Source organism: Toxotes jaculatrix, chromosome 14, assembly GCF_017976425.1.
Source record: "Toxotes jaculatrix isolate fToxJac2 chromosome 14, fToxJac2.pri, whole genome shotgun sequence".
Classification (NCBI taxonomy): Eukaryota; Metazoa; Chordata; class Actinopteri; family Toxotidae; genus Toxotes; species Toxotes jaculatrix.
This window is the reverse complement of record NC_054407.1, coordinates 4,051,646-4,078,801: the sequence shown is the minus strand read 5'-3', so window position 1 is coordinate 4,078,801 and position 27,156 is coordinate 4,051,646. Positions and strand designations below refer to the sequence as shown.

The 27,156-nt window shown below is 40.3% G+C and overlaps 1 protein-coding gene across 1 annotated transcript in view; it reads left to right on the top strand.

Moving 5' to 3' along the window:
- The first annotated feature begins 12,850 nt into the window (after nucleotides 1–12,850).
- The window catches only part of LOC121193037 (microtubule-associated protein 4-like), an 85,064-nt gene continuing 70,758 nt past the window's right edge, over nucleotides 12,851–27,156 (top strand). The window contains exon 1 of the mRNA XM_041055144.1: nucleotides 12,851–12,881. The gene's annotated coding sequence lies outside the window, so the exon portion shown is untranslated. The remainder of the gene's footprint in view (nucleotides 12,882–27,156) is intronic.

The following is a 27,156-nucleotide window of genomic DNA, read 5'->3' as shown; positions in this document are numbered from 1 at the left end:
TGTGGTTAATCATTTCTGATCTTCCACTCAAAATCACATTAGATTCCCTGAGATTTGTGATGAGTATGCTGTATTTACAGCCCATATACATGTAGATGTATACATGCACCACAGCACCTTAACACCACAGGCTGGATACAGAACAGCCATTCTCATATTTGATCTGAACATTAACTGAAGCTACTGGTATCTGTTTGGTATGGCACGTGTGCGAATCTTTGAACTTTTAAGGTCAAGCAGCAAAGGTGCCAGACAAAAACGATGCTGCTGTCTGAAATTTAAACAACCCAACAAGCCCGGGGATCATACGTTAAAGGATATGAGGGTGAGCGGTGGAGAAAGAGATACAAGGAGAAAGAGAGGAGAGGGAGAGTGGGGAAGTAAGGAGAGACCTCTGGACCCTCTTGGAGTGTTTATGTAGTGGTGGTAGGATATCCTGCAACATGATGAAACCATTACAGACCAGTGTAGTCTTGGTTTCTCTCTCTCTCTTTCTTTCTGTGTGTGTGTGTGTGTGTGTGTGTGTGTGTGTGTGTGTGTGTGTGTGTGTGTGTGTGTGTGTGTGTGTGTGTGTGTGCGCACCAAGGGTCAGAAGGTCAGAACCCTTTGTTGGAATAAACTGAAGTCAGTAAGTTAAGTTGGCTGCAGCCTGTAATGTGCAGATCTTGGTTCATTCTGAAAGCTGCAGCAAATGTTCAGCTCATTTATGAGACTGTTTGCTGGAGCCTGTGCATGTATATGTGTGTGTGTGTTGTGTGTAATTGACCACTTCTGTGTGTGTGTGTGTGTGTGTGAGTGTTGGGGGTGGGCTAATACACTCGTGCGGCCCAAAATGCTGAACCCCGCAAGTAATTGAGCTCCCAGTGTGTTAGTTGGACAGAGTTATGATAAAGACAAATTCAGCTTTCACATGAACAACAAGCATATTGCTCTGTATAGTCAGTAATGTGAAGAGTGATACATTGCTTTGCTATTGAATTAAAACATGCAAGATTCTGGCACAGTAACCTACACTATGTCCAACTAAATTGTGCTTTAAGTTGTTTGTCAAGTGATTTTCATGTTCATGCTGAGTTTCCTGAATATAGTGTTTTATTCCAGACACACACACACTCACACTCAGATCTCTTATACTTTGTGTAAGCAGCTGTTCTTCATCAACCGTCACATACAAAAAAGCAAAAACATAATTTCCTGTGTCTGTGTTTTTCTTGCACTAAGTTGCTGAGATTCTTTGAAGTCAATGCTAATGTTCTCTCTTTCTCTTTCTAAAGAGTGTGTGTGTGTGTGTGTGCAGTGCTGTTGGTCAGACAATGGCAGGCCCATTCGTACATTTCCCTGTCCAGTCGAGGAGGAAATTTTCCATTTGTCACTCTCGTGTCGGTCAGCGTGTGTTTGTGTGGTGGGGAGGTCTCTGCTGGGTGCCATTTGCTCTCTCTCTCTTTCATAGAGTCATTTGCGAAAGAGTGGGAAGATGCTGAAAAGCAGAGAGCTACAACTTATTCAACAATGAACCATGCATCACCCAGAGGCTTGGTCATACAAACATGGAGTGAAAGAGGAAACCAGAATGAATGGGACGATGAAAGGAAGCAAGAGTAAGACGCTATGAGGGAAGGAATGTGTGAGTTAGCGAGTCCTGTGTGCTTGAAAGAGCCTCTGAAAAATGCCTGTTTTGCATTGGCACTCCATTAGCCCAATTGATGCTCTTGTCCCTAAGCAGGAGCGGAAAGTATCTAAGTGTGCTTACTAAAGTACTGTACAGGAGTACGGAATAATTTTAAGGCACAATGACTCCACTTTCAGGCGGGTACTATTGTAACAGATGTCATCTCTGTAAACATCTCATCTGCTGCAATTTAAATAAATCTTTGTGAGAGGAAAGACGCAAATAACAGCGAAAAAATGAATAAATAAATAAATTTAAAAATCTTTTTTTTTCCCTCTCCTACACCATTAATTCTCTCATGACCCTTATATTCAACCTAAGTCTTTGGGGACTCCTCCTCTTGGTTGGAAACCAGTGGACTAAATCACTGAACCATATATGAATAAAGGATCTGAGTACTTCCTCCACCACTGTCCTTAAGCGATGAATGCTGTGCTATGAGAGAGGAGGCTGCTGTATATATCACTTTAAGAAAATTTTAGGGAAAATTTTAAAATAGCACTGATGACATGCAAATAACCAGATCTCAGCAGTAACTAAAAGGCAGAATGTGAGGCAGGGTATCACTGATAAAGAGCACATGGTCAGTCGATGCCTCACCATTTGCATCTTTTAGTTTGTGATTGATTGATCTGTGTGTGATTTTGTGTTTGGCTCTTATTTTTACCAAGAATGTTAAAGTAGCTAAAGTAGTTTGTTGGGAATGACAAATTGGATGTTTAAATATGTTTTGTCGTCTAAAACTTGCTGTGTGTCAGCCTGGGAGCAGGTCGTGGCTGAGGACTGCAAGTGATCCTCCTACAGTCGGTGTACTGCAGAGCTGAACGTAATCCAAATCACTTTCACCACTAATGGAATAAACGTTTTAACTTGACTCCACAGAGATAAAATCTAGCAGAAACTTTGCCTTGAAACATTGGTATTAAATTAACACCTCCAACTCAGGAAAAGGTCACTAAAACACAGTGTTACTGTTCTATCTCATCTGTCACTGCAGGGGCTAAAACTGCCAAAGACTACAGGACTGGAGTTTCCTAAACGGCAAGTCATTCTTAGTATTGTATACCAAGTATGAAGACTATCATTCTCATAAACTAAGACTTTCATTAATCTGCATCTTTCTTTTATTGGGCACTTTAAGAAAAGGTTTGCCAAAATGTTTTGAAAGCAGCACAACTGTTTTTGTGCTTTCCATCTACTTACACTGGTACATATGGTGCTGGCAGAATTCTTTTCCACCTTGGTACCACAAATAATATAAGTACATTACATTGTGCAGAGTGATCTTACACTGATTGATTTTATTGCCATTTCAGTATGATATACAAACTATTATAAACATTTTGATTCCCCTTATTTAGGCTGTATATGAACATTTAATACATGGTTTCTAACACAGTACAATGTAGTTGTAATCAGATAAGTGTTTATCAATCTATTTGTCAATAACTGTAATATTTTAAATTAATAAATACTTTCAAATGTCCTTATATCTGTATACAACTTCATTATAGTGAATTATAACCAATTTATTGAATGTATAGTATTTATAAATACTAAATAGACTTGAAGTCAAATGTTACCAGCTTGCATAAAAATGAGAGAAGATCAAAACTATGTCAAAGTTGCAGAAAACTCTTTTTCCACTAGATGGTGCTGTGTGTCTGCACTGTATCTGCCCTGGCTTTTCAGGATCCATACTGCTGTCTTACTATCAGTGTTGTTCTGTTTTTACTGTGGCAGCGTGAACCAGGCTCCACTGTTTTCTCTGAACCCCCAAGAACCAGTGGGACACTAACAAACCATCACCTTTACAACCACAGCAGATCATTTGTTCAGGATGACCTATGGTGAGACAGTTTCTTCCAGCCAAGATACTACGTCTCACTTTCTGGTGTGAATTTAAAATCCCTGTGAGAAAGGATAAAAGGTGAGTGGAATCTCCTTGTCAGCTTCTGAGAGGAAGGCTGGTGTGAGCAAAGCTGTCTAATGTGGAATGTCCTACCACCAGAGGAAAGTATAAACATGTCAAAGCGAGAGCTGCCTCACAGCAGGCCAAGATAAAACAATACATGAACACCAGGAGAGGTGCCAGAACTCCTAAAGCCTTACCATGAGGGAGAGACACAGCATAGTGACTCCTTGTCTGGGCAGCAGCAGACTAGCCTGAGCACTTTCATCCTTAGTGGTGGGAAGAGGTGGAGTGCAACATGCAACATGCCTTCCTCTCAGCCCAGACAGATCTAAGGAAGCACCATGGGCTGACACAGCAGAGGGAAACAGCAACCCAACTAAGACATCAACAAGATCAACTGTGCTTTAATGAAACAGCTAACCACCAGTTTGGACTAAAGACTATGTGATGAAGTCAGTCTGAGTCCAGTATAAGAAGAGTCAGAAAAAAGAACAACTCAGTTTAAGTAGGTAGGTCTATTACGTTGGTCACAGGAACAGGTGCTTTACATTTTACTAGATTACTGTATATTACTGTTTATTTTTTAGATTGTTGTTTACAACTATGTGTGCTAAAGTTTTGTTTACAGTTTCCTTTGGTAACATGGGAAGATGTTGTATTTACAGACACACAGGCACTCTGTATGGACTGCCACTGACAACAGTGCTTTCCTTTGCCAGTAGGTGTCTCTATAAGACTTTCAATAGTGGATACAGACTGCAGTAAACAGGTAGAAAGAAGGGATGAGTAACAGGTAGCATGGCAGGTGACTCCGGTATGCTAATCCATGTCTGCTGTAGCTATTAGTTACTGCTAAAGATTCAGTAAGTTGGCAACAGTTTTAAATTTTATCCATTTCTTTTTCTTTTATTCACATAATCTGTTCATCTAACTGAGAAATCTGAGTAAGAATATCAATCACATCTATACTCATAAAAAGAAATATGAACAACATGATTAGATTATATTAGCTGCATGTTGTTTCATACATTTATTAGATGCTGCAGTGAGTAGTCAGTGAAAGCAGAAATGTCAGACACCATAGGACAAATGTTGAGGGTCAGGTACAGTAATACCTGCCTCACCCTTCCTCACCCACGCTTTCCTATCCTCCTTTTCTCATTTACACCCATCTTCCTAGCCCTCTAACCCAGACACCCCCTGTGCAGCCTTGCCCCAAATCCTCCCACAACCTTAAAACTCCTCCAAATCTCCTTTCTCCCAGCACTGTCCCTCCCCACCCCCAGCCCCTTCATTTCTATCCAATCATCCAACTTTTAGACATTTTAATTTCATGATAGCTGCTGGCTGTGACTCAGAAAAGCCTCACAAATAACCTTCTCTTATGATTCCAATGAGCGAACAATAGAGACGGGGATGTGGAACTGTGTGTGTGTTTGCTGCTGCCTGCTTGAAAAGCGTGTGTGAAAGTGTTTTAATGTTTGCGTTTTGAGCCAGTGGTATAACACTGTATATCCAGCGTATTAGTGTGTCAGTCCCTCAGCTAATCCTCAGCTCTGCAGGGGTTCCCTCCTTATTTAGGTCATCAGCCTCTGAACCAGTATGTTTTAAAATGCAACAGAGGAATGAGGAAGCAACCATTTCAGGAGATGTGGCCGTTGTAACTGTCTAGTGTGTGACGTGGAGGATCAGTGGACATAGGGGACACTGATTGGCCACCACTTAAGCATAGTGCCATATACACGAGTATTACAGATTACAAGAGTGTAGATCAGTGGATATTAAACAATAAACTTCAATATTATTCAAAAATATTAAGCTTTCCGCTACATAAAGCTGAACATTTATAAAAACCAATTGATGGATGTGTTCTGTTTGCTAACAAGTTCTCTATATCAACAAGAAATTTTCACAAAATTTCGATATTGAGTACACTACTTGTTTCTGCTGCCCCCAGGAGGCCAGGAAAATCTAACCTGTCTGCTTTTGATTAGAATGATTCATTGCTATTGTTTTATTTTACAATGAAATATTCATATTAGTAGTAGAACACAAGTAAACTCTTGTGAAGTCTTGTTATTCACTATTTTCTACACATTTATGTTCGTTTATGCAGAACATCAAGACATGATTTCAGCCTGAGTCCCACTGTTGCATCACTACAAGTCTGATTCTTGATGCCTGAGTTTGCATTTTCTCTTCCTCTTGTTTTGTGTCACTTTCTATTCTAGTTTCCTTCCACATGATTAATAAATAAATGTAGACTAGGATGTCACAGTAATAAAGTTATAATAAGTAATAAATTATTTTTGCCCAACACAGTTACAAAGTCCTTTACAATGAAATCAATAAAAATAGAGCACAAATAAGAACATCTGTCACCTTTGTGTATAAGGCATCTGAGGATGCCGAGTATGACTCTCTGGGCTTTAAAAGTAATTTTGTAATCAATTTGAAGAGCAGATCTTTTTTTACTGATGATTTTCTACTGATGCTAATGAACAAGGTATTATAGTTGTCCAGTTGATTTGTAATGAGAGTGTGAATAACAATTTCCAGGTTTTTGGCTGAAATAAAATATGATCCAATCTTTAAAATGTTTCTTCTTCTTGAAAAAATCCAGGAACTGAACCTGTTAACTTGAGAACAGTTTATGATTTGAAGAATAGAGGTACTTTAGTATCTGGATGTTTTCATTTATCTCTGAGCTCTGAGAGGAGACAAGGTATTTTAGATTTAAATGGAGCAATTTCATCTAGGATGGAGGAACAAGTGGTTATTCAGAAGCTCTCTTGTAGCGAGGGCCGAACCCAGTAGAAATGTTAAAACCAATTTAGAAGCGGAGGACAACTTCTGGAGGAAGAAGATCTGGATTGTACTTTGGGTTCATTTTGGTTTTTCAAGCAGGCACTCCACGTCTGAAATCTTAACACCAAAGGATAAAACCAAATCAAGAGTGTGAGTGTGTATAGGGGCCAGTCGGGGAACACAATAGGTTGAAAAGAGGTTATAAGATTCTAGGCCAAGGGGCGTTACTAGGGCAGCAAAAATGGATATTAAATTCTGTAAGGATCAGAAACCTATCACATCTAGACAGGATTAAAGATGGACCATCAGCAAAATCACTGATTTCCTTCAGTAAGGAAAGAAAGCATTTCAAAGGCTCTTTACAACCTAAGATCAATGAGGGAGCATTAATATTTCTCTTTAAAGAAAAGGCCATCCCCACCACCCCTGCCTGTTTCTCTAGGCTAGTTCAAAAAACACTATGCAGGTAGACTAGCTTCAGTTAGAGGACTATGGCAACCTGGCCTGAGCCAGGACTCAGTGATAATAATCTGATCAAGATCATTTGAAAGAATAAAATTATTACATAGAAAAGACTTGCTAACTGCTGACCTGATAGTAGAAAAAAATCCAGGCTGATGAACAGTGCAGTGGGTAGCCTGTGCTTGGTAACATGGGAAAGAGAATTCCTCCTTTTTCAACCAGTGAGGGGGTGGAGGCCTTCGGACATCTTTACTCTTCTCTTGGGGGAGAAAGTATCCTTAGATCAGGGGTGTCCAAACTGTTCCACAAAGGGCTGTGTGGCTGCAGGTTTTTGTTCCAACCAAGCAGCAGCACACCAGTCTTGACTCATTTAATCAACTGATCTCAGTCTTCAGACAGTTGATTGGTCACACTGTGTGCTCTTCATTGCCACACCGGCCCTTTGTGGAACAGTTTGGACACCCCTGCCTTAGATGCTTTGGCTGACCCAGACAGAGAGATTCAACCAGAGAGGCCATAAATCTCTTCAGCGGTGCAGTTTTCTCGGGCCGGTCAGAGTACAGCTGTGCTTGCCGGCTGCCGCTGCCCCCTCTTGAATAAACCTGCCAAGTTAAAGATACATTTTAATTCATCACACAAAGAAAATTATTGGTTCCAATAACTATTTTGACATCGATAATATTAACACTTAAGATATATTTTCTGGTGTGTAGAGATAAGAAAAGTAATGAGAAAACAGTGTCATTTGTAAAGTCTAGACCAGTGGTGTCCAAACTGTTCCACAAAGGGCTGGTGTGGCTGCAGGTTTTTGTTCCAACCAATGAAGAGCACACAGTTTGACCAATCAGCTGTCTGAAGACTGAGATCAGTTGATTAAATGAGTCAAATCTGCTGTGCTGCTGCTTGGTTGGAACAAAAACCTGCAGCCACACGGCCGTTTGTGGAACAGTTTGGACGCCCCTGGTGTAGACATTTATTATGGAGGTTTGATGAATAGCTTCATCAATAGTTCTTCTGTCCAAACTCTCTGCACCTGCCTGTCCGTGACTCAGAGTTTCCTCTACCTGTTAATGTTACTATGAATCAGATGTATGATTCACTGTTTTTTTTTCCACAGTGAATGGCTGTAAAGACTTTGTTTCTGAGCAGCTAACACACATGAAATGACAATGAAATTTCTCTTTTTCTTTCTTTCTTATTTAAAAAATTCTTGTTCAGAACATGCTGCTTTATGTTCATATACTGAACACTCATGCTAAATCATCACTTGCCCTTTTCACAATTTTCAAACAAACATGAAAAAGCTCCTGTGGTGTGACTGTCTCAAGCATGTTTCACATTTAAACTTGAGTAAAACTAAGACAAATAAAAGCAACTCTCTCCAATATAGTACGTCTTTTCAAAGTCCAGGCATGATATTCAGAGACAGGTCTGACCAAAAAGATTTTGTCCTAGATATGGATATCATATGGTGTGTATATTGTGATATTTAAACAGGTAATGTTTTTCGAGGCCCCTGGTGGGGAGGGGTCTTTGTTCAATCAGGAAGTACAGAAAACATCTCTTGTAATTTTTTCAATAAATCAAATCGAGTTTTTTTTTGGTCATTATATTCCGTCTGTATTACTTTTAAATCTGTGTTACCATGATGCAGTGGGTGTGCACTTTGACACATTATGTGAACCCAAACCTGTGACAGGTTCTGATGAACAGGGGAAAAAAAACAAAAACCTACAGGTAGGGACAGTTTGTTGTTGTTAAATATGCTGACAAACTGTATGTGGGACAGATGGTGGGGATATGTGGGGAGGAGGAGCTGCAGGTGAACTGTCTGCAGCAACTTGGAAAGAAAAAATGCTTCTGTCTGGTCAAACAAATCAACAAAAGCATTTTCGATTATAAAAGCCAAATTGTGTGTGCTATATCAGAACCCAAGACAAGCAGTGGCTTTGCCATGCTCTTGAAATACAACTGGCTCATGTATGATGAAGTGTGAACACACACAGATACAAAAACTTCACCTGGCATCCAGCAGCCAGAAAGATATCATTAACATGTGATATTCAGTTGCTGTTTAACTCATTTAGAAGAGTAGAGGGAGGAAGAATAAACTCGTTACCCGTATTAAATGACAGTTTTACATGAAATGTCATGTCTATGAAAGCAGAAATAACCTCACTCTTCAGCAACCTTGTTGATATGACTGATTCAGTGAGACAGGGACAGAGATGCTGACGATAGAGAGAGAGACAGAGAGAGAGGGAGATGATGCGTCAGGCACAACATTACGTAACACTGTCAGAAGAAGGAGGGAGGGAAGGAGAGAACAGAAGAAGGGTGATGGGAGGACAAATGGAGGAGAGGACGGACAGTGAAGCAGTCTGTAAAAGAAAAGGAACCACCCCTGATTCTCTCCTCTGCACGAACCTGAGGAAGAGGACGGACTTAGAGCCACGCCCTCTGGTTTGAGTCATGGAGAGCTGCTGCTGCAGATGTCCAGAGAGAGGAGAGACACAACTCAGCTTACAGAATGGCTGAGATGAATGAAAATGCAGCTTACATCAGTTCAGTAGGTTGATTCGAATTTTGATTGAACTTCAACTGAACAACAATCAGTACTTTGTAACAACAAATGTTCTTCAATATTTTTGAACACAACTGAAACTGAAAACGAGCCAAACTAGTCTGCAGTCTGAATGGGTTGTGATTATCAGTGCATAAATCATGTTATCAGGTTTACATCAGTGAAACTATTCTGCATCCACAGTTCTGGGCTGTAGGTGATCACCACATCCAGCTTCAGCTACAACAGATCAACTTCAGTAAAAGAGCAGCCTTCAGCATCCAGTGGTTCGACTGGATGGTAGCTGTTGCAAAATTAGTCATGGGCATCATTTTTTTTAAAAAAGAGGTTGTATTGTTTATAGAGGACAACTCCCAGACCCAGACCCATGGGGGAGAGTCTGGCCGAACATGATTCCTGATCTCCTCTCAATGGGGATGCAGGAGGAATAAAAGTATTGATAATACATGGTCAAAAGCCTCAAGTGAAACTATGATGGATGGCGTTTTCTTTTGTTTTGGCTTTAGTGAACTCATCTGGGCACTGCCCACTTTCCCTCAGTTGGCTGATTGTCTATTGTGCGGTTGGCTTAGCGTCCAGCCATCTTGTTCTACGCATGTCTGCTTGTTATGGCCATTTGTGTGACTTCTTGGTTTTTATTGCCTGTCCCTCATGTTGAGCTTGACTGTTTGGATTTGACGACTGGTGATAACTTTATTTTGCTCTTTGGAGACTGTAACATTTAAACAGGAATAAGTGTTGAGGACAAGTCAGTTCAATGTGAAATGTTGCAGGATCAGGACATTTATTAAGGTGAACGTTCAACTAACCACTGATCAAGTGAGACTGGAGTTTGAATTTATTTAGATGATAAATAAAAAAGAAACAGCTGCTCCGTGGAGAAGATGAATGTTCTGTATGAAAAAAAATAGACATCTGTCATTTTGCTGTGTGTGTTTGTTTACTGTGTTTTTGTGCTTGTGTGCTGTACACAGTATGTGATATCTGAGAGATTACAAACAAACCCACCAAATCAAATGGGAGCCATTATCCCAGATAATCCTATAGAAACCTCTGCCTCTCCTCTGCCTGTCATCTGGCTAGCTAGCTTTAACAGACAGCATCGCAGTTTATTTTAATGCTTCAGTTCACTATGAAGCAACAAACTGATCACTGGAAGAGGTACAGCAGTATACAACTGAATAACTGAATGTATCCACAGACTGTCCAATATTAAGACATATCTTCCCATCAAATACTGTCCTCTCGGCAGTTCACAAAAAATAATATTAAAGTATTATTGTTCTAAAAGTCTAAAAACAATGCAGACATCTGAGTAAAACTTAGGGGAGCAAAAAAGCTTTTTATGCATCCTATTGTTGGGTTTTATGTATTTTAAAGGCCCATTTAAAGAAGGACATTGCAAATCAGCTTAGGCAATGAATGCTTCTACCATATGTTACTGCAGTTCTTAGAAAATAAGACTATATCTCACAGAATCCAGTGGACGTCACAGACTGAGGACACACCTAGATAAAGAGAATTTTCAGTTGCAAACTTTAAATTCCAGCTAGCTTTGATTTCAGGGTGTTATATTTTGGGACACGGGGATTTTAACAGTGAAATCATCACATCACAGTTACATCTGTTCTTACATTAGTATTGTATTGGTTTATTGTCCATTCTGTACATTCATTAATCTGTATAGAAACCTCTGTAAAACTATTCAATATGATCTGGTTAGATGGTAAACTTCACTGCACTGATTCTTAGTGTGCAATGATAGCACAGCTGTATGTTTGTTCATCTGTCAGGCTGCTGAGCTGCAGTAGGAAAACTGTATAAAGATTCACACAGTAGAAATTCCATTGCACACAAAGCATATAGACCTGCTTCTGCTAGACCTAGATCTTCTTCAGGCTCACTCATCACAGGATCAGCAACAGGCGTACACTTTTAAAGATTCTTGTGGTTCTTGATAGCCTGTGGTCAACTGCAGATCATGGGACACAAACATTTACATTTCTAAATTATTATTATTAATATCCTTATAATTTGTTATGCACAATTCACGTCAATATTCACAGTAATTTAGGAAACGATATTATCAACTGGAAAAATGTAGAAGATGGAAAATAGAATCATATGAAATGATGAGGGCCAATCAAGTCATTACTGCTATAAAATAATTTTTGACGGTAACTATAAATGTGGTCATTGTACACACTGTTCAAATACACAGAAGTATTTTACTGTCCACACACAGGCTGGAAGTATGGGATCAAAGACTTTAGAAATAGCATGACCACACACATTATCCATATGCTTAAATGCCCATGTGGCCTTGTATATGTAGGCCAAACAGAACGCTGCATTAAACTGAAGGCAGCTGAGCATAAATGAGCTATTACAGATGGAAATGCAGACTATGCTGTTGCCAGACATTACATAGATAAAAAAAATAAGGGTCAGCTTCTGTTCTCAAGTTTATGGGTTCAGACAGACTCTGATATGCAACTGACACAATTGTTTCTAATCATGTAATGAGTGAGCTTGAATAAGCTGCAAGGCGAGACGAGCTGTTCGCTCACGTGTTTGTAATCATGTGCGACAAGTAACAAATGAAGATGATCTAGACGTCCCCTGTGTGCACTGGATTTTCTTTGTCAGTCTTCTCTAATTTATCAATGACATAATCGACTGAGAACAACTTCCTTTTACACTATAAGATGTAAATGGAAGATGTGAACCAACGCTGTTAACCATTTTAACCATATTCTGAATGCTCATGCTCAGAGGTAACCACGGTCCGTTCATTTAAAGTGTTAGTAAATAATCTGAATACTGTTCTGTTTATACTGGTGCCTTACTATAACAGTCTCACATTAAATACCCATGAAGTCACTCAAAACAAGTGGTTTTGGTCAGGTGGTGGCTTATCTATGGTTATCGATGAATGTTTGATTATTAAATCAATTTGATGTTTGCCATTACTGTAGTCATTTTAGTTCTGCTAGTTTGCACTGAAGGAAATTGGATTTCAAATGTTGCGGTTTATTCTTTTATGTTTTGTTTGTTTTGTTCTTGTGAAATCTTTGGTCCATGTTGGAAATACTTGTTCTGGTTTTAGCATGTTATTCCTTGGATGTGCTGTAATGGGTTTTGCAAATCCCAAAATATATCAAGTGAAAGTTTGATATTTTACGGCAGCACCTGAAGGCATCACCAGCCCAGCAGCCTGCAGATTCAGATTCTGAGGGAATTTTTTTTTTTTTTTTTTTTGCTTCCTTCTTCTGATTGGCTGAGCCTGTTGTTAAGGGGGCGGGCCCTGTGTCTGAGTGCTGGCACCAGTCTGCTTTGAGAGCAAGGAAAGGTGGAATTTTCAGCATCACACACACTGACTTTCAGAAACACACACACACCGGTATACACTCACAGCGAGAGGAGCGGGACACATCCAAACGGTGAGTGAGAGTTCCTCATTTTACAGTTTGTTTCTGCTTTATGATATATCATCGCGTGAGCATCGTTGTTTACTGTATCTTCGCGCTGCGCCATCCTCTCATCCTTTATGAATGAATGATGAAATCCATGTTATATGGATTGCCTTACTGAGGTCTCGCGCTGCGCGGACATGGGCCCTGTATTTATCTTATTACATGACGGACGGGCGTTTAAGACATTATTGCGCGCGGTGTTTCCCATCACAGTGATAGAGGATAGTGGGCGTGTGCGTGTGTGTGTGTGGAGGGGAGGGGGGGTATCTCTATCTCATGCAGAGGTCCGTGGATTCGTGTCTCTTTGTTATGGTGGTGCCGCAGTCGGGATGGTACACCTCACCCGCTGGAAAATCACGGGCCGACGGGACCTCCTCTAAAAAAATATTCCTATAATATTCCTGCATGAGCTCATTGTGCTCCTCACTAACCACCGATGACTGTGTAACGGCCTCATTGCATCTGATGGGATTTTTTTTTAGCTTCTCCTCTTTAAGCTTAATATTCCTATATGAAACTACAGTGATCTATGACTATGATTTTTAGTGATCTACATCATAGGACTGGGATTTGGTCAAAGGCAGACAGGTGCAGGTCCACAGCCATAAGGCCTTGCTATATTAAGTTTTTTTTTGTTGGATGTCACAGAGCATACAGCAGTTTTAGGAAGAGTGTGTAATGTTCTATATGGACTGTGCCTGCCGTTATACAATAATACCCCACCCCCCCCATCAGCCCACTCTACACACACATATACACACAGCCACAGACACACACACACACACTCACACACACACTGCATCCTCTGTCTCTGTGTGGATTAGTACACATTGTTCTATCAGTGCCCGTGTCTTTCTCTCTCTGGCAGCTTCTGTCTCCAGTCTTCAGTGTATTTCACATGTGAAACTGGATGAGCTGTGTTTGAGGATAATAAATACACTGTAGATTCATTAACGAAGGCTGACACAGCTCAGACGTGCTGTGGGAATACGATCAGAGTGTGAAGGTTTTTATTCTCCCCATAAATTTCCCTTAAAGTAGAACTGCTGCTAAAGTTTGAGTAAACATTGTAGTATCTATTGTGTATCTGCTCGTCCCAACACTTCAACGATGCTACATGATGCAACGCAGAGGTATTTTTAGCCAAGACACGTGGCTGCACCATTACATGGACATATTCTGGAGTATTGTACTTTATCTATTTCATACCTCTTTAAAACTCAACCTGACATCCTCCATACCTCAGGAAAGTTTGGCGTCTAGAGAAGAATTTAAAATAATGTTCTGGCGTTTTGTGTTGTTGGCACTGTTGCATCCTGCAGAGTTGAAGAGGTCACAGTAATTTCTTCTGACACTCTCTGTTTGTGTCTCTTTGTGTGTTCCTTTCCAGCTCTGCCTACCTGTTGCCATTTTACAGTCATAATCATATTTCACATTCAGTTAATTTCTTTAAATGTATACCCTATTGTCTAAAAGTCTGAGACCACTTTCCAATACAAGTGAAAGGGAAAGTGGTCTCAGACTTTTGGACCCCAGTACGTATCATACATTCTTACTTGGGTGAGGCTATAGCAAATAATAGAGCAGATTAGTGTATTGTATGTGTACAGGAGAACTTGTAAGTCACTCCATAAAAAATAAAGCCCTACACAACTGTACAACAGCCCTGCAATAAATCCTACATTTTACAATGTAGGATTTATCAGCACTGTGTAAGTAAGGTGTTGAATTGTTTCAGCAATATTGTAGACCTTAGTGTTGTACTAGACAGTGTGATACTCATACAGTAAGACTGTATACTATCCTTTAAATACATTTGTAAAGAACCTCTTTACAAAAAACACAAGCAAAGCACTAGAAAGCTGCTACTGTCCAACAGACGTTATTCAAGCCCCAAATCAATCTTCGATATAATATGCTGTTCATTATAATAACCAGTAGATTCCCAAATAGCCTCTGTTTAACTGTATGAACCCATTCAACATCTACAAGACCTGACTAATGTGAATGTGAATGGCAGTTAAGCTGGATGTGCTTTAGCATGGGCAGCATGTTTAACTATTCAAAATAAACAAACTTGTGTTAAGAAAGCCAGTAATAAAATATATCAAGAAAGAATGAAAGAGGATAGAGAAGCAACAGACTGATACAGTAATAAATGGATAGAGAAGAACAAAGAATTTACATAAATGCATACAGCAGGTTTTATTTTAGTTAACATGAGTTAACTAAAATAGACTTAATTATACAGATGAACTTCAGCTTGAGACAACGAATTTCAAGTTTTTCTGTAACTTACAATGTACAGCAAGTGATGAACCTCAGTCATATTAGACTGGAATCATCAGAACCATGTATGAATATTAACATGTTAACACTTTGTATGTACACATTAGTATGCTAACTGTAAACTGTTGATGTACGTAGTTCTGAGTGCAGTAAAATACAAAGAGATGAGCTGGGAAGTAGAAAATGAGGAGAATGAGCAAAGTCCAGGCATTTGAATACCTCAGATCTTGAGTGTATATCTGGATCACAGCCAGCGTGAATTGCGGTGCAGCTTCTTTTGGTATCCCTGAATGTCTGAACCAAAGAAAGAGAGAAAAAAAGAAAAGACAGGCTGATGATGCCAAAGACTACAAGCAGGGAGCTACATGGATTATCAGAGATGTTCTAATGCATGCTTGTTGTGATGATGTTGCCATAATTTCTGCTTTAGGGATCGGTGGGATTAAATGCAATCCCTCCCAGATTACCGGCCAAACAGGCAGGAAGTCAGGTTAGTAGTCATACAACCAGATATAGTTAACGTTTTCAGTCCATTTGACTTGTACCAATGACTTGTATAAGTCATTGGTACAGATAAGTGTACCAATGACTTATACATTATATGAATTTCTGACATGAATGGGATGAAACCAGCATCTGGACTGCAACAGTTTTCACAGAAATCAGCTAATTTTTCTACAGACAAGCACATGCCAAATTCTAATAATAATAATGATTATTATTATTAATAAAATAAAAGAATAAATGAAAAGATGCTATAATCACACTGGAAGCCCTACATTAAACACACCCTGACTCTTCATTTGAGGCAGCAGGTAAAATGTTTTCACTCCCTTTCTGATGTAGAGTAAATTTCCCTTTGGGTGGAACAGAGACAGTGAATCAGACGTCTGTGAGTAATGTGTAATAGCTGCTCATAGTGACGAATCCACAGAGAATAATCCTCTACCGACCAACATTGGGATCTCCTTCACCTCTACAGAGAATTTTAGCCTCTCTTAGCTTATTGTTTTGGTTTTCCCACCCATATATTTACTGTTCTGTCTCATGTGATGAAAATGTCAGCGTGTTAGTGAGTGCTGGGAATTAACTATGATGCTTCAGAGGTCGGAGACATTAACAAGAGGTATACTGCAGATAGTGTCAGTGCCAAGGTGGTTGTCTCAAGACACTGTGAAGACACAGTGGACACCTTTCATGGATACAATATTGTCTTTAAGTCTGTGAAGACTGTGAAGTCAGCTTCACGCTGTGCAGATGAGAATGGGGTGCAATCTGTTGCATCAGTCACTCTTGAGAATCCCTCAAAAGACTTTAGTTGCACTTAATGCGCAATAGTAATTTTGATTCATTATTGATGACCTTAGAGAATTATGTAAGCTATGAGCTGTTGTTTAGAAGCCATTTTATTGCCATAGTGGGATTTTGGGGCCTGGAATCTCTGCAAATGTTTATTATGTCTGATAAAATAAATCGTCACTGGAGGAAAAAAGATTCTACTTTAAATTTAAAGGGGAATTATCCTGAAAACAGACCATCATGTAATGAACTAACTTAGAAATAACATTCTTGTTCTACTAATATCTTCACTGCTTCCTAAATACATTTGTTTGCAGTGTTTTTGTTCATGTCAGTAACTGTTCATCCAGTGAGCTAATTGACAAGAAGGATTTTAGACCCCAGGAACTTGAACCTGCTACTTCTTTAGCTGTTTCACCAGCTTAACCATGGTGATGCTGGCCGGTTAGAAGTGAACCATCACTAAGACGCTAACGTTCTTAGCGAGACAGACCCTGGCATTAACAGGAACCTCTTCGCTGACTGAAACATAAACAGAGTTGTGTGTCTGTGGGGGCTGTCAGATTTCTACAGATCTGGGCTTAAACAATAGAAAAATAGGCACATTGCCCAGAAATACACTGTGTGTGAACCATTTGGAACCTTCATGCATGGTGTTACGGCAATTAATAAAACAGCAAATCATACGTGTCACCATGACAGCTGGTTAAAAATGTGATAAAAATGTAGCCAGATAGCCAGAATGTGTTTTATGTTTGTTTAGCTTACAGATTTCCTCTTTAATGGAAGTATATGAGAAAAGATTTGAGAGCGCACAGAAACAGATTTGTAAGCAGAACCACATTTGTGCACAAGGGAGGACAGAATCATGAGCATAACATGATTTGAACATAAAAGAGGAAAAGTATAACTACACTTGAGCCAGCGACAGTAATCTAGTAATAATAAAATAATTATGGGCTGTGGCTATTTTCAGAACATTTTCTGAATAGGTGTATAAGGGGATCAGAATCAGATCAGGTCAGAATTTGTCTGAACTTCAACTTTAACTTTAACGAAAAAGCGATAAACCTTATTTCTGGATATAGGTGTGTCCTGTTACAGCTTGCTACTCAGAAATGATTGGTGAGCGACCTCTTGTGATCCTAAGGGTTCAGAAGTTGCCGAACAGCAGAAGAAAGCTGAGAGAGCAGACTCAGAAACGATCAGGACTGCACGTCGTGCTGCTCTTACAAATCTGTGCCTGTGCGCTAGCAGACCGAGTAGCATAACTGTACAAAATTTTTTTTGTGCTGTCTCAAATCTTTTTTAGTCAAAACACTTCCATATTTATTCACTGAGACTCTACGAAGCAGTTTACATTAGCACAGTTTTGTCAAAACAATTGCTAGGTAGGTTGTTTCAAACATCGTGGAGAACTTTCCACAGTTCTCCTGTGGATTAAGGCTTCCTCAATCACTTCTGTTACTTCGCGTAATCCCAGACTGACTTGATGATGTTGACGTCAGGACTCGGAGAGGCCGTACCATCTGTTACAGGACATCGTGTGCTTCTAGTCACTAATGATATTACATTCTTTATGACTATAGCTGAATGTTTGGGGTCGTTGTCATGGTGCAGAATTAATTTGGGACTGATCAGATGCCCCCTGATGGGCAAGTCAAGTAAAGTCAAATTTATTTTATTTTTTTTAATGTAGCCTAATTTCACAGAGCACAAATTTGCTTCAAGGAGCTTTACAATCTGTAAAGCATGCAGCACTAAGGATGGAAATCAAGAACCGGTTCCGGAGGAAAACTGGTTCCAAGTTGTCCAAGCCATTGGGATCGTATGCCTCCAAGACTATCAGTTCTTTTTATCAATGCTGACATTTTCCTGGCAGCTGCTGGAAACAAAATAGAGTCCAGAAGAAAATCGCGTGACTTTCACGAAGAAAGATGATACTTGTAGAGCAGCGTTTCCCAAACATAGGCTGTACTTGCCAGCCCGCCCAGATAGATTAAGACCAGCCCTGGCAGATAAAATCTCTTGGTTTTAGTTTAGTAAATCTCACATTAGAACGCCTTATTTCACTCTTTTCAAACTTACTCATTTTTGACCACACACCTGTCCCAACTGCGTATGCAGCATTAACTGAGTGCGGAGGCTTCTCTGTGTCCAGCTGCCAAGTTAGCTTCTACTTTTTCTATTTCCTGTGTTTGAGGCATTTAGGGAACATCTATAAATTGTAACTGTAGAAAATAACCTGGATTCTCCCCCTCTAAAATGAATGCGAGTCTCTGCATGCGTATTGGTCCCTCGCCACTCAACCCACCACCACCATGTAAATTTTCAACCTGTGGAAACACTTTAATGCCTGTAACATGGTAATTTCAAGTGAAGATGGAAACACCAGCAATATGCTGATACGTCTTTCTACACAAAATGGTCTTATGTATTTGCCTCTCTACACACGAGAGGCACTGCTTCTTAACTGAGCAGCATATCTGTTACTGAGGGTTATGTTATAATAACATTAGTGCCATTCAGGCAGGCTTAGCACATTTTTCCTTTGAGAAAACCTAAATGAAACAAATGCTGTACATATATATCCTCTCACTTCATCCATGTTAGATGATGACAGACAGACTGTTGCTGTAGCTAACTCAGAGATAATAGAATAGTTGCACTGACCTGATACTGATGAAACCAGTGCAGGCATACTTGTTTTCCCACACAGAAACCTGATCAGGAACTGTTAGAGCAATAAAGAACCAGACTGATAAAGCAGCACTGATAAAGGCATTGGTATCAATAAAATCTTATCAGTTCCCATCACCATACAACACCCTTTGTCCTAAGTGGATAAGGAAACCCCCCTAAAAAGGATAAAAAGGAAGAAACCCCCTGAAGATCAACAGAGGAGGGATCCCTCTTCCAGAACGGACAGACATGCAATAGCTGTCCTGTGTACAGAGTAGAACAACATAGTAGATTTACAGCATGGAGAATCAGGATGGCAGCGTTATAGATTGTAAACATTAATGAAGAAAATGATGGAGGACACTGAGCAGCTCCAGGTGCTGCCAAGAGACAGGACCTGAGCCACACGATCTCCTCTCCACCATGAAGTGGACGCACTACACAAAAAGCTGAGAGGCAAAACCGAGCACATCACTCACACGTGAAGGAGAAGGAAACAAACACACAGAAGGAGAGAAAGAGAGACAAAGAGGAGGCTGGGAGTCCTGGAGGACATCCAAAACATCTGAAATAAGGCACTGACAGGTCCCAGGACAGAGAGAGAGACACAGGTCCCCAGGACGGCCGATGGTCCAGCACAGATAAGCCTGAGTGAAGAGAGAGAGAGAGAGGCTCACAGCCTGGATGATCATGTGCTTCAGAGAATAAACGAGCATTTAACATGCATAACGTGAATTTAAACATTTAAAGTTCCTAAGATTTCTGTGCATGAACAGATTTTGGCTGCAACTACCCATAAACTTCAGTTTTTCTTAATCTGACATTCATTTTCTCAATAAATTCATTGCTTGTTTTGTCAGTACAGTGTCTTAAAATAATGAAAAACACCCATCAGAGCTTCCTAGAGCTGGAGGTGACTGCTGGTAATGTGTTGTTTGGTCTGACCTACAGTCCCTAACCCCAGACAGACTCAATTACAGTCACATAAAACCAAGGAAAGCAGCAAATCCCCACACCAGAGAAGCTGCTACAAGCAAATGTTTGTCATTTTACTTGGAAAATGACAGAAAAAAGTGAATCCCTTATCAGAATAGCTGTTGACATTTAATCAGTCAACTAATTTAATAAACTCCACCATCATCCATCCAGGATGTTGCAGTAAAGTGTGGAGACTCCAGATATTGGTTCAGCGAGGAGTTTTCTGAAACAGAAAAAAAAACATGCAGGTGATTAGATCACTATTTTGTATGTTTGCTTTTCTGACACAAGCAATGCATTTTGTGAATCTCCGCATGTGAGATTTCTGCCCGTCCACCCCCCACTGGGTTGGGTATTGACAGCAGTCATTCTTGCACCCAGAACAGCATTGTCACAACAGGATCCTCATTGTTTTCTGTTGTGCTCCATTCCTTTACTGTGCCACCACTTCCTACTTGTGCTCCACAATAAATGCATTGTAATGTGAAGGGGCAGTGGGAGGCCTTTACTCTGTGGAGAGTTATTTTAAAACGCTGCATGGATGAGGTATATTTAATTACAAGGCTGATAAAGAGAGGCTGCTTAGAGCTGAGGTTATATGTTATTAAAGGGGAAGATGAAGAACATGAAGATCTGATTACAGGTCTTGGGGAGGAGTACATGTGAAAAGAGTTGAAAAAAGCGTCTAATGTTGGTTTCACATGTTGACACCAGAACATTGTTGAAGACAAATAGCTTGAGCAGTATCAAGGAGTTTAGTGCATAACTGAATAAAAAAAAAGTGAATGAATTAGATGGACTGTATAGTCCCAGATCCAAGGTCTGGATTTAACAGCAACTAAATTTAACATCCACACCAATAGCCAAAAGCTGCATTTTTACCTAATGCTGTACTTTAATTTCGTGCAGCCTGCACAAATCGAAACTACGAACTGATCGAAGTATTCCTACAGATGTTGTGGAAATTGTTTCCAATAACTGCCTCGTTTAAAAAGCCCAACGAAGGGAAGGAAGAGGGATGGGTCATCTTTGTAACTGTGTGTAACTACAATACACTGACTTCAGTTTACTGTAAGTCTCTATCAGAATGGCTCTCTGTGTGCCACTGTATAATATTCCCAAACACATGTTTGCAAAGACAGTTGTAAGGCTGAGGCTTTGTTGCAGAGGATGTCCTGAGTTCAGATAAGAGGATCTGCAATGGGACAGCTGCACAGCCTGGGAGCAGGATGACCAAAACATATGGATCTGCAGCCCAGGAGACTTATAGGAGAAAAGAGAGAGCTGGATTTAAGCAGCTGGGAACATACATCAGCTGCTGGAGCTTTTATGAACAAAACATTTGATTAGAGTATGAACTTGTTTTTCCTTAGATGGAGGCCAATCGATGTTATAATTATACAGCTTTTCTGCTTAGTTTTATATCACAGCACGGTCAAGATGACAGTTTTAGCCACAACATGTAAAATACAACTCCAGTAATATAAAAACAAGCTCTGTGCAGTTTATAACAGATCTTTTGACAGAAGCCGTGAGGGAAATCAGGCTGCAGACAGCAGACTAAAATTTCTGACATGCCACCAGAAATCCATCAGATCGTCAGGCAGCCAGATCATGGATCTTTCAGGCAATCAGTCAGGAGCTATTAATGTCCCCCCCCCCCCCCCCCCCAACCTTTAAACGGAACGTCAAGTGACAACTAATCTGGCAGGAGTTCAGCCTGATTCTAAAATTAGTCTGCACAAACAATTTGGGGCCAAAATGGGGTTTAATCCGCACAGTGTCTGCTCGGCTTTAAGTATCACAGTCTGTACCATGAGAGATGACATCAGATTAGTGCATCCATAGTTTGATGCTATGTGTTGGTGTGTATGTGCATATATGGGTGTGTTGTGTGTAGTGTCAGCAGTAATCTGAACTGCTGCTCATCAGAGCGCACTGTGCATGTGTGTGTGTATGTCTGTCTTGCGAGCGTGTATGTGTGTCGGAGTGAGGAACTGCTGAGTCACCATGACAACTGGCTGGGCAGCCATGACAGGATTGTGTTAACACGTTAGATGCAATAAATCTGAAAAATGGAAAAACACAGTTACAGCCTTGGCTGTGTGTTTATTATTTATACTTTCTCTCATCACCATCGTTATACAAACTACTCCTCTACATCCTCGTCTCACACCGTCTCCCTGCCCATCAGAATCATGTCTTTGCTGTAGCAGGTTCTCGTTAACAACATGAACAGTTACACACAAGAAAAGGAGAAAAGCAGTCATGATTTAAACAGACTCCACTGACGTCACCATCACTTTCACTGCTGACATCCCTGAACTCGTTAATGGACTCTCAGACACGTCCGAGCTGCCTAGATTGTCAGCTCCTCACTAAATTAGGCGACTCATTCGTCCTCTGCGTCTGCCGGCCGTGTCATCTTAGATGTTGACTAACACATTGACTGGATGGTCTGTCATTCTGGGAAGCCCTCTGAAGTACTACAGGTTACACACAAACTCCCAAACTTATCTGAAAGACAAAATGTGAAAGAACAGTGAAAATATTACCCAGACTATCTGTTATAAACACCTGTCACAGTTTACACACCAACCCCCTGGTTCTACTCTGACCTACTGTACTTTGACTTACTGTATCTGTGAACTGGCAGTTTTTCTGTGCAGAGCGAGGGATTATTACTGAACTCTGAGTTACTCTCACTGTCAATTTATGCTCTAGAGAAAGTGGGATAGATAATCTGGATAAACAGTTGGACAACCTGTATCACTGTCTCACTGCTTGTGTTTAAAACCCAGTCAGGATGAAGAAACTTGATAACTCTTCTTGTGTGATGACAGAGCCGGGCACACCTTGTGAATTCTTGTGAAAATCCATCTGATTTGGTGCCAAATTATTATCACTCGCTGCATGTTGACCACCTTTTCTTTGACTCGTCATTCAAGCCAGATTTATCCGATTCACAGTGATCATCTCCTTTATCTTTAGCGCTTCTTCGTGACAACAGTTATTTTTGCAGGGTGACAAGATTTTCTCTCCTCTCTCTCTGTCTCTGGATCTGTGTCTGAACCCCTCAGCGGGCTGGACAGTTTGACTGAAAGCTGCAGTGTTAGCCACTTGCTGTCCTTCAGTTGAGTCAGAGCTGCTGAGAAACTGCCAAAGCAGCGATGTGCTTCTGTTTGTCAGGACACGAGGCTGGTCACACAGTCATTTCGAATGATTACACTGAGCTGAAAAACACTTTGCACAGCCACTTTACATAATACAGTCTTCATAAAATATAGCAATGAACAAAGATGCTATGTTGACTGACACCAACATATTAGGTGTCATGATATAAAGCAAGATATAGCTAGATGAAGCTAGAAGCCTATTTTGTGTTGTGGCAACCAAACAAAGATTTATGGTTTTCCATAAAGATGATTCCTTATTGAATCTTCAGTGATCAATAATGCAGGAGGGAGCAGGTTTTCAGGATCACTAACTTCCTGAATCACTTCTGCTGCTTCGTTAGCAGAGACATACAGCAGATATTACTGTGACTCATCACTGAACTGAACTGACCCATGGCTGTAAAGCTAACTTGTATCATACAGTGGAACAAAAACAGGAGCATTTATGTTTTTTTTTTTTCAGTCAGTGTTAATAGCTGAGGCCTTGGGTCTTGCTCACAGTCACCTTGACAGTAAATAATAGTGGTGTGGACAAGCCTCTGGTCATGAGCCCATTTCTCCAGCCTGGAAGTGTCTATTTCTGTTATTCACAAGGTAGTGGTTAGCTGTCTGGGTCCAGAGGCAGCACAGCCACAAATCATGATGCTCCCTCCGCCCCACTTTACCACAATTCAATCTTAGTTTCATCAGTCCGCAAAACATTTTCCCACTACTGTAGTGGACTCTCAGGGTGTTCCTTAGCAAACTCCAGGCATGCAGTGATGAACAGTAGGGTCCAAAAATCTGAGATATTTGGACAGTCCACCAAATTAAACATATATAGATCCTTGTCCCTATCCTCTGATACAACATCTAGGAGTGTCTCCTGAAATGGTTCCCATACTGTAGCAGGCATTCTGGACCTCCGTCACCATGGTTACAGTAATAAACACATGGTACATATTAAAAATTGATTGAACTAAATATTAATTCAGTCCTACCACAAACATTATTCTTCCACTTTGATGTTACAGTAATTTTTCAGAAAGTGGGCTGAGATGTTCACGTTCTTCCAGGAACCTTCTCGCTTTATTTTGGTGCTGAGTTAAGAAACTAAAGCAGTGTTACGTGTTTGTTTTCCTGAGCTTAATGTATCTCACATATTACAATCCTTGTTTTTACTGGAACTTGTTACATGTTGTGATTATCTGTAACACTGTTTTCCCTGCAATATTAAAACATTACTGTAAGCTGGTGCTACCACGAAAAACACAAATTGCAGTTGTTCAAATGAAATGCTACAAATTCAGCATTTGTGTGTGTGTGTGTGTGGGGGGGGGGCTGGTGGTATGTGTGTGCTTGCGTGAGAGCTGTCAGTGTTTTGGAGGATGAGATGATTACGTAGCAGAAGGTTGGGTTCAAAGAGGGAGAGGTGGTGGATGCTGGAGCAGGGGATTGTGGGTACAAAGATAGTTTTTAATCCCTCAGAAAGCAACAGCTGTCTTACCCAACAGCCCCTCATCATCATCATCATCATCATTATCATCATCATCATATCTCTCGCCCTCTCTCGCCCTCTCTCTCTCTCTCTCACACACACGCACACACGCAGCCTTTTACTACCAACAGTTACATCATAATGTTTCTGTGTACCATTGATATTATACACTTATCATGTCAAAGTTTACTAAAGCTGAGTTGTGTGTGAAAGTGCTGCGTCAGCTGACTGTGCCTCTGTCAGTAAATCCACTGATTGCAGCAGTTCTGCTGAAACCGGCTCATTTTAGTCTAAACATTTGCTTTGTAGATGCTGTTTGACCTAAGTGCTGACATGGACTCAGTCCTCGATGTTTCTGTTGAAGCCTTAGTAGTGTTATAGCAATAAGTAGCTGATGACTATTTTCACTGTTGATTAGTCTGCAGATTACTTTATGGATTAATCGACTGGTCAACAGAAAGGTCAGAAAACAGATGAAAAGCTCCCTCACAGTTTATTAAAGCCCAAGAGGACGCCATTAAAAGACTGTTGTCTCCAACTGCTTCAGATCTAAAAGTTTTCAGCCATGACATTTGACAAGTCCTCACATTTGAGTGTGTAATAATCACAAATAATCACCATTTTAGTTTAAAAGGTTATTTTTCTGTCAACTCACGTATTAATTCATTGACTGATCATTTCAGCTGTAAATGTAGTCATCACTGTATCAATCAGGGTATTTGTGAAATTTGGAATTTTCATTAAAAACCCAAATAAATGGAAAGTCTACTAAAATCAAGCATTTAATTTTAGTAATAATTATTACAACCAGATTTAGAACACCATTGAAATAACAAAATAGTGAAGGTACAGCCGCTGACAGAATATGTAATCCTGTTCCTCTGACTTCAGCTGGGCCGGGCTAACAATGAAAATGAACCAGTTCCAACAGCTAATTGACAGATGAAGACTGGGTTATCTTAGAATAAACCTGGGGCCAGTGATAATGTCAGAAAATGTTTTTTGTCCTTTGTTCTGCAGAAAGGGGGAAGTCTTTTACTGCTGCAGAGAGAGAATTCAGTGTAACCATGGGTTTTATTTCTAAGATTTTGTCATGGGTCACCAGGTTACCAATGGCACACTGTAAACACTGAGTCTATGGATGGAGTTCAGGTGGTTCAGGAAGTTAATATGGGGAGGACTGTGGGAAACAGAGTCCATGTGAACACATGTAAAACCCCTACAATTTCGATGCACGTATGAAATGAGTTGTCCCCTCTGCTCTACAAGTCTCCTCCTGGTCTGTATTCATGATTTTATCCAGTGCAGTGAGAGCTCTGCTGAAGTAAATTCCCCAAATTCTTACAATACTCTTCATTCCCTTCCTGCAGGACTGGAAGAATTAATTAAAAAAATGAAATGAAATGTTGTTAAAATAAATAAATAAATACATACATACATATATACACTCACAGAGAAAGTGACAACAAAAAACATGTCATTGTGAGTAATTGCTGGCAGACTGAGAGAGAGAAAACAAAGAGCATCAGGTCCAGCCTACTGAATACTCCGGCTTATGAAACCTCTTCAGTGAAGCGATAAATATTGCAGAATAATAGGCTAAGAGGGTAATGGGGGTTAGGAAGCTCCTATTTAGGATTGGTTCATTTTTTATTGAAAAGATTAAATTATTGAGTGCATTATGTGTGTGTGTGTGTGGGTGGGTGCATGCGTGTGTGGGTGTGTGTGTGTGAGTGCTCGCGTGTGTGGGTGCACGCGCTTGTGTGTCTGTGTTTGGTACAGTGGTACAATGACAGCTTGTTTGCTGGAAGGGTGGATGGAGGGATAAACAGAGAGAAAGAAAAGTTTGTTCAGGGGTCATGCTGTCTAAGTGTTGGGACATTTATGCTGTATGTTTTTTGGCATTTAGCAGAAGTAATGAAGTGTGACTCCAACCCAAACTCAGTTTGCAAGTTGTACGTAACTGATTCAAATTCTGACAAGATGAAGAGGACGTATTTTTTTTAAATTTTGTCTGTTTGGCTTTGTCTTCAGTGCAGCTCTTTACAGAAATCACTCTAATACCACAGCTGCTGTGGCTGATTGATGCAGGTTGATGTCTTTGCATTTGATTTCTGTGCTAAAGCTGGGGTCATGTACAGGGTGCTCAGTTCTTCCTTCATTTAGTTGCTGTGAACTGTAATCACAAAATGCATCACATTCTGTGTGCTGCATCCTGCATGCTTACAACTGCAATTAGCTTTGGAATTGCTTTGCTATACTCTACCAATAAATAGGCCAGGCAGACATACCAGATATGTCAGTGCAAATATAAGTAGGTTCGAGAGAGGAGGCCAAAGAT